We start from the raw sequence: 8,737 nt of genomic DNA, 5'->3' as shown, positions 1-8,737 counted from the left end.
TATAAGAGATAATTAAAACATAAATATTGTTTATATATTTTGGTAGTATCTTGTGGAAGTTTATTTGTTTCAAGGAGATTATATCAGTCTGAGAAAGTGTATAGCGGACACTACTATTTCTATCTGTAGGTTTGTATATTACATTAGTCTGATATGCTATGATGATATTACTAAGTATATGTTTGTAAGTTATAGAAATAATTCCTCCTGCACATGTACTTAGTGTTATGCATTCAACAAACAACACTCAAACTATTTGAAAATGACAAAACATCACAAAAACATCGATATGTTTTATCAAGCTCCATATTTAACTGCACGGTTTTAACATGTTACTGTTAAAGACGAAATACATATACTTATGTCATTAAGATAATGGGCGTGTTCATGCCCCTGGTCTAACTAAAAGGAGGTAAATTTAACATCCTCCGAAGGCTATTGAACCAATCGTACAGCCCAAGGGCCTCACTTTACATCCCATCAATAATATATATCGGTAAAAATGAGATACATTAGCTCTGCGCCAGATGGATTTTTCATAGCAGATGTTATATGCTGAAAGTCTAGATTGCTTTAAAACTGATTTCACGACAAAGGGCTGAAATTAATCCTATAGAGGAGTTAGCGAGCAGGTTCCTGAGGTATTGTGGTAGGTGTGTTTAGATCTACCTACTTAGGGTGTATATATAATGACCATAATGTCAGAACAGGTCTAATACACTCTGTCGCTACTGATATCGATTTCTGAAAGGACAACTTGTGGAGAGTTGAACAGTTTTGTTCTTTACAGATTTACGATAGTATGTCTTGCCATAGAACAATGTCATTTCTACATATAAATGCATGAACATACCATTTTTTATGGGTGAGTATAGTGTCAAAACTACACTTCCAAAGGAGTTGAGAACCTCCATGTCTTCCTCCAACATGGCCAATGATAATTTGTGGTTGACGGAGAAGCATGTCGAAGCTGCTGAATCATAGAAACCTTATTTGTTTTAATGCCGGAAAAACTCCAGTTCATCACCAAAATATCAAATATATCTTTGAACTTTAAACGTAAATAATAATCTTCGTGGTTGAAAAAAAAATGTAGGTAACGAAATAAACTTAAAAAATTGAAAAGAAGAAAATATGTGTATATGTGAAGTGTAAATACACAGTAATTTTAAGGTTCTTCTAGAATGACATAGGTACTATATTACATTTCCACTAGTGTAGATTGTATTAATATATTTCCTGTCCTAATCTAATATCGGTGTCAATCACCACACTGCAATCGACAGAAACACGTGTCAATATATCACAGGTCTTGTTAGTACTGCAATCAATCTGAAATATAATCAGAATACATATCTCTACACTCTATTGGTGTGAAGTGTCGTCCATGGTACATATTTAAACACGGGCTTAAATACATGTATGTTTACACGTTGCCTCCATGCTGAATATTCATATTTAATCTTCTCTGATGTTAATTCAGAATTATTAAATACATGTATCTCAAAACCGATTAGTTTGATTCATAATGCTATAGGAAACTTTAACGGATAATAGACTGAAAAATCAATAAAATCGTTTAAAAAAGCTTTTATTGACAAAAGAGGAATGTACCAACTACGATTACCGGTTATGGTAGCTTGTAATAGCTGTATGTAAACATCTAATTTACATCTTCAAATTTGAATTTTTAAACATGATTGATAGGCTTCTTTTACCAGCCAGTAAAATTAAGATAACAAATTACCATACGTAATTGAAATATTTCTGCAGTGGTAATTTCAATAAATTTCCTACAAAAGATACGCGCAGAAGTAAAATTGATATATTCAATAGGTAACATCTAAATAATACAATATGGTCGTATAACGGGATTTTAATGAGCAATTAAATTGAATTTTATCTTTAGTTGATCAGACACGAAAAGGTTAATATGTATTAACTTGTAACATTAAATTCATGTTCCTATTTATTTTCCTTATGAGCATTAACTGTGCAGGATTTAATTTTCAGTCAATTTACTAATGGTCAAACGAATCAGAGGAGGAACTGATCTTGACTAAGTTTAATTTACCTAACAAATTGTTATACTCTAATTTAGTTTTCATATTATTTAAATATTTTGGTCATAGAAGATCTAATCCGACTCTGTTCGCCGGTTATTCATCGAAGTAATAAAATGCACACATATTGGAAAGTATTTTTTTATTTCAATTACGAGGACAACACACACATAAACACGAGATGTCTAATAGTCTTATTGCTCACCACTATATTATATTTACACTTTGAAATATAAACTGATAAAGATCATCTGATCTATCTTACACATTAGAGAATATTAATATGATGCTACTCCCTAATTACGGAATACCCTACTAGACAAGAGTTTCTCCTATTTAAGGAAACACAACATGGACATACCGCAGTCTCCCAAAACACCACAATTTTCATCACATGCAACAAATGGCACCTTGACTGTTCATAGTAAATAATCATCATCAACAAACTAACAAATGCAACAGTTGCCGACTGACCAGTATCCTGTGTTCGTGATAGAAGACAACCGAGTGAGGGCTCCTATTGAAGACGACAATGATGATAATGGCTAAGGAGCAATGCTGTTAAAAAGAAAAAAAAAAACCACTTCAACAATAAGAAATGAAAACCCTAATTTTTCATATCGTACATACAAAATTTAAAAAAGAAGAAAAACCAAAAACTCAAAAATACTCTCACACCTTTATGATCCAAACCAGTAAAAACATACGTGCAGTACTTTTATGACTGTAAAACCAGTAATTTCTAACACAACCTTTTTGTACTGCAAGTTTGATTAAATATCAATCTAGGAACGTATATGAGATCAATCTTGTTTTGTTCTTACCATTCAGTCACAGCTATTTTAGATGAATTAACCTCTTTGTTGAAGAATGGTGACATAACACGGACCCAATGTGTACGAAAACTGCGTTCTTGAAAGAAGACCATCATGGAGGATCGACAGAGTTCAAGTGTTGTACTTTGTTGAAGAAACTCGATCCAGCGCCATCTAATGATCGTTACATTTATCACTGGTCCAATTAAATGTCTGTTTTCAGGTGTGCACGACTGGCCAGCTAGAATTCAAAGGTAATTTGTCTTTATGTACTCCTTTGAAAATGTTACATTTCGTCAGCAATGCATCCGAGGCTCATAAAGGTGATTTAGAAAATAATAATACATATTGTACAAACCAAATTACAATATATGAGGAATCAAATCACCTATTTTATTGTTCAAATTTATCTAAGGTGGCTTTTGTAATATAAAATTACTTGGATGAATGCTTTAATATTTAAATAAACATCGAAATTTACTTATACAAGTATACAGCGTAATTACATTTCAGGTAACCTATCAGACCTCGCTTTATTGAGGTGTGATTTATTGTTTGAAAATATGAAATTGGTTTCTTTCAAAGGAATTCCATCTTCCGGATTTTTATCGCTGAGTTGTTTTTTATTTGTACTCTTTTTTTCAATTTTGATTTCAAACGCAGGCTCCATCTATCTCGTCGAAACCAATTGGAATAACAGTTTCATGTGTTGAAATGTTATTAGCAGTTCTTGCTATAAAATATATCTAATTAATAAAATTGACTGAAAGACAAACGTTTACGTAATATCTCGGAATGGAACAAAGTCCACGTAATGTTTGTGATCACTGATACGTGACGTCACCAATTGACCTCGTTACTCCCGTGGGAAGCATACCGTGACATGCGTATAATCACACTATTACGCGGAAATTTACGACTCCATTCTGCAATTTCTGATCGAAACCAAAGATTATGTTTATAATGGGACAAATATATGTTGATATCATATAGTTGATTTCACACAGGTCTATAAAGACGGCTTCACTGAAATGAGTAAACATGATGTGATTCTCGTTTATAACTTTGCTCAGCCAGTCGTGGTTAACATCCACTGTTTTTTTCGCACCTGTGATGCGAAACCGGAATTAATTGTAATTGGTAGAATTTTGTTTTGTCATTAGCTAATTAAATGTTTGAAAAAAGGATGTGACCGTTTTTTATCGTGTAAGCCTGCTGAATGGATTGCATTTTCGCTTTGTATGTATCGTTGTCATCTGACAATCGCCCTCTCCAACAGATTGGATACATGAACAGCAACGCCAAATGCTCTTGACTAGTATTGAGGTATGTGGTAGCTAAATCAAGATTGTCTAGAACGAGAGTAACGTAAACAGGATCGAGGCTTATTGATGATGAAGCGAAAACCATATCCTGTTAGCTTAAGAAATATGGTCAATGCATGAACTACAGATAACAAAGAAAGAATAAGTTCTTTTAACACAGTTGGATCAGCTTTGTAGATACTCATAGTTGTTTCAAAAATTAGAACAAAAGACTTAAGACTAGGAATTCTACAAAGTGACTTTTGGCTAGTAAGATAAAGTACGAAAGCAAACTTTGTTCTTATATTAAAGAGTATTTCAGTTTGTGAACAAGTACTTTAAATACTGTAAATTAAGTAAAATGTGTTGACTTGTAATCACGGTTATGCAATTGAGGGCAACAGATACCTAGTATGTATGAATAATACCTGTTGAGACTGCATGAACTTCAATCACAACATAAGGAAAGCAACTTAAATTATATATATACGATCACGCAGATTTGTGTGAAAGAAATAGCAGCAAGGAAGCGAGGAAATTATTTCCTATCAGCCATGCGAGAACACGTCTTGGAACTTGTTTACAGTAAAGATGCAAGGTTGGTGTACTAAAAGGCTACAAGACTTGTATAAGATGAAGCGATGTCAGCGGGAATTAGAGCAAGCCTTGAGTATACGTGAGTGATGCTGTCGATATCAAAAAGAGGCTTGTAATAGAATAAGGTACTTGCATAAATGAGATTAAATAGCGATAGAAAAGTAAGTTTAGAGTACAAAGTTTTGCGTCAATGAACAAGCACATCTCTATCCCACAGAAGACAAAAGAGACAATAAAATGATAGAACTACCGAATAAAAATACTAATTAAGCGAAGTCACTTAAGATGCAAAAAACCATAGTAATAAATCACTCACTCTGAAACTATTTGTTTCCATCAATTTTAAAGCCTTGTTGACATTGACTATCATGTTTAGATTGCCAAGAAAATAGAACAAAATTCTGACAGTATTGACTGTCATCCGGAGTGGAGATCTCCCGCTGTGAACGCCTGGCAATGGTGCAATAATTAGTTCAAGGACATTACTCCCAATAACCACACCATAGGTATTGACTCGAGACCATACAATGTTTTACGGCAGTATAGTGCATCCGACGTAACCAATCATTCTCGACATCCCGAAGGCCTCATCGACCGGAACCGGAAGTTGACTGTCAATACAGTTGCGATCTTCCCTTACAATGGTTATTAAAGTACATCTAGTTCTTTTGTTTAACATTGTCAGATTGCGCGAGTAGCCTTCACAGCCGGGTATAACAAAATCGTTTGTCATATGATTGATTATGTAATGTTTACAGATACTTAAAAAGCTTTTCATCTCAACATTATGTCTGTTTAGGACACAATTGAGCAATAAATTAATAAACGGATTGAAGGCGACATTATATATATAACTAAGTACTCAAACAGCCGTGCTTTTATATACTGCGCGCAAATAAGGTACACTGCTTTTTCAAACGAAGCGTCAACAAGATAAACCTCTCGTGGGGTTCGATTAAAGGTAGAGGTTGCATAAGAACTCTCTTCTGCGTAGATACTTAAAAAGCTTTTCATCTCAACATTATGTCTGTTTAGGACACAATTGAGCAATAAATTAATAAACGGATTGAAGGCGACATTATATATATAACTAAGTACTCAAACAGCCGTGCTTTTATATACTGCGCGCAAATAAGGTACACTGCTTTTTCAAACGAAGCGTCAACAAGATAAACCTCTCGTGGGGTTCGATTAAAGGTAGAGGTTGCATAAGAACTCTCTTCTGCGTAATATAGATTCGATATGACGCCATGCCACGACGTCTTTTCCATTGTCAGTTTCAGAGGTTTATGATAATAATCATGATTATGAAAACAATGGTTTATCCATCGCTATATCTCTTCATTAACTTTTTTTAAAAACATTTATTGTCTTTGTGGAACAAGCAAATAATTGTATTTGACGACATTTTTAATTTTTAACATTTGATTTTGAAGCAAAGACAACCGAATGAAAAAATCAAGTTTTTTAGCAGAACTAAAAATAATATATTTTCCCATTGGGACAAATTTTAGTAATAATCTATTTATTAAGAATAAATAATAAATAATAAATGTGGTACCTAAATATAAATTGAAGTAATTTGTCAACAGTCTTTCATTTCTAATGTATTTGTATATAACAATAGATTTAGATATTTCCAGATTCAGGGGATACCGATAATATTCTACCAAATTTGCGCTTCTTTTATAGTCATAGTCAGCTGTTGAGGACGAAGTTTCTCACACGTGTTTCTCCACAGTTGTTGCTCTTAGTAACGCGGACCGGAAATCCGATAGTCGGGGAGCAATCGCCATTGTGGTCTCAAACGAAGAAATAATATCACAACAATAGCGCTGGTTCTTAGATTCTTTCTTAAGTTTCTAACATCTATAGAACGCACGTGACTGAAACTGAACCACTACCTGTACAGAGTATACACTCTGAAGGTGTCATATATAATACCTGTAGGCCTTTATAGGCTTTATGGATCAGGGATAGACGATTCATTACCCAAACACAGAAAAGGAACATTTATTTATGACTAAACGGGCCTCATTATATCGTCCGTTAGATCATATTTCTATCGTCAAAACTTAAAAAGCATCCCTCGAATCAAATAACATTAACGGATATTATGAATAAAATCATCCAATATATTTGTTTGACAATGTCATGAGGCTTTAGTTCATGTGTTTCTGATTTCCTAGCATGTCTACAGAAAGGTGCGCATTTAAAATCAAATAACACACACGTTTAGATATACGTGCATGTTATCTGGGACCACATTAGAAAATTATTAGAAATTGTATATTTCTGAAAATGAAGAAGTAATATTGATAAAGAGCAGAAATTATGATACAAAATATCGTTTAGTGTAGATATTGATAAGCAATCGGCTGATTATAATGGCGAGTTCTTGGTTTTCCGTTCTTGTATAAGAGTGAGTTTTTTTTAAAATAACGAAATTAAGCAAAATGCTGTCACAGTGTCGTGGTGTTAGGAAAGACGCCAGAGAAAGTAGAATGGTAGTTCTGTATATCATGTACCTATGTTACCTGATCTTCGATCTACATTGGCATTTCTGCCTCTTGATCTGCTCAACGTCGACTTGCGTCATCGAACAATTAGTTGCGTCTGCAATGATGAGTTGTAAATGTACACACACTTAAATTGTAGCAAAATAAACATGTATTTAATATTTTTGAAATGAACATTTTAAATAAAGAAGATAACAAATGTTATGATTTATGTTTATAAAATATAGACACATTGAAATAGTATAACTGATTGCTGTTAATATGGGTAAGCATTTATATAAAATTTCTGATATAGATAATGCTTAGTTTCGATATCTTGTACAGCTGTTTGAGAAAGCTGAGGAGAGGTCATGTTAGCTTTATTTATGAGCCCACCCAGGCTTTGCGTTTGTCTTTGAAGTTTCTTAATGTCACGACCGGAAGTTGCCAAAACAAGGGAGATAATTCTTGAAATTGGAATCTCAAACGTTTGAAATGTCAGCAAAACTTTTTATAGCGTTTGGAAGATTTCGTGGTTACCCGATACAGTTTCTGAAAGTTCGTAGCCTTTTCTTTTAACTTCAACCATATCCCAGACCTAATAAACCATTTTCAATGAAAATATCTACTATATAGTCATTTCATTTTTCTTCCCTCCATCCAATTGATTTTTAAGCATACTATTTTAATGGAATAAAACTCATTACGGAAGTTGAAATCATGAAATATTTCGTTGTCGCAAAACAACCCATATTTTGAATTGGTGAATAACTAAGTAGGTATCACCTCTTTTATTATATTTTAAAATTTGTTTAGCTATATTTACCCCATAAATGTAACAGTATGTGGGGGTTGGGATGTGGCTTTAGATACATAACGAATAGTATCAAGAAGGGGTGGATATGGACGAGTAGTCAGGAATACGGGGTGGGAATGTTGATCAGTTTAGTGGAGTGTTGCGGTTAGAGCGATATTCATTTATTACAAATGTAGGTAATTAAATTATCTATAAGTGTGCTGATAATGTGAATATAGTGGGTGATTTCATTTTATATTCAATTATGGAAAAAAATGAAAAATTTATGTATACCCTTAATGAATGACTACAAACAAGAATTTCATGTTAACTAATAAATCTAGTATCGCATATTGAAATCTAAGTTTCATATGAATTTATATGAATAAGTGCGAGATAAAGGTGGGTCTACTACATAGTTAAATGTGGGACTACATAGTTGAATGTTTAATGTGGGACTACATAGTTGAATGTTAAATGTGGGACTACATAGTTAAATGTGGGACTACATAGTAAAATGTGGGACTACATAGTTAAATGTTAAATGTGGGACTACATAGTTAAATGTGGGACTACATAGTTAAATGTGGGATATGAAAGGTAAGCGGGGTATGTTCGAATTTAGGATCATAGTGATGACAAGCAAGCGTATTAAAGATGTAGG

The 8,737-nt window shown here is 33.4% G+C and overlaps 1 long non-coding RNA gene across 2 annotated transcripts; it reads right to left on the bottom strand.

The window, feature by feature from the left end:
• Window positions 1-2,527: 2,527 nt before the first annotated feature.
• LOC138335114 (uncharacterized) lies at window positions 2,528-7,768 on the bottom strand. Of its 2 annotated transcripts, none has more exons than XR_011210244.1 (3): window positions 7,308-7,768; window positions 2,888-3,119; window positions 2,528-2,621 (listed from the first exon to the last, which is right to left on the bottom strand). It is a non-coding gene; the product is annotated as an uncharacterized lncRNA (long non-coding RNA). The 2 variants fall into 2 exon arrangements; XR_011210243.1 differs by having other exon boundaries at window positions 7,317-7,768.
• Between the last annotated feature and the right edge of the window lie 969 nt (window positions 7,769-8,737).

The sequence above is a fragment of the Argopecten irradians genome, chromosome 1 (assembly GCF_041381155.1).
Source record: "Argopecten irradians isolate NY chromosome 1, Ai_NY, whole genome shotgun sequence".
Taxonomy (NCBI): Eukaryota; Metazoa; Mollusca; class Bivalvia; order Pectinida; family Pectinidae; genus Argopecten; species Argopecten irradians.
The sequence above is the reverse complement of the archived record's forward strand: the minus strand, read 5'-3'. Positions and strand labels throughout refer to the sequence as shown.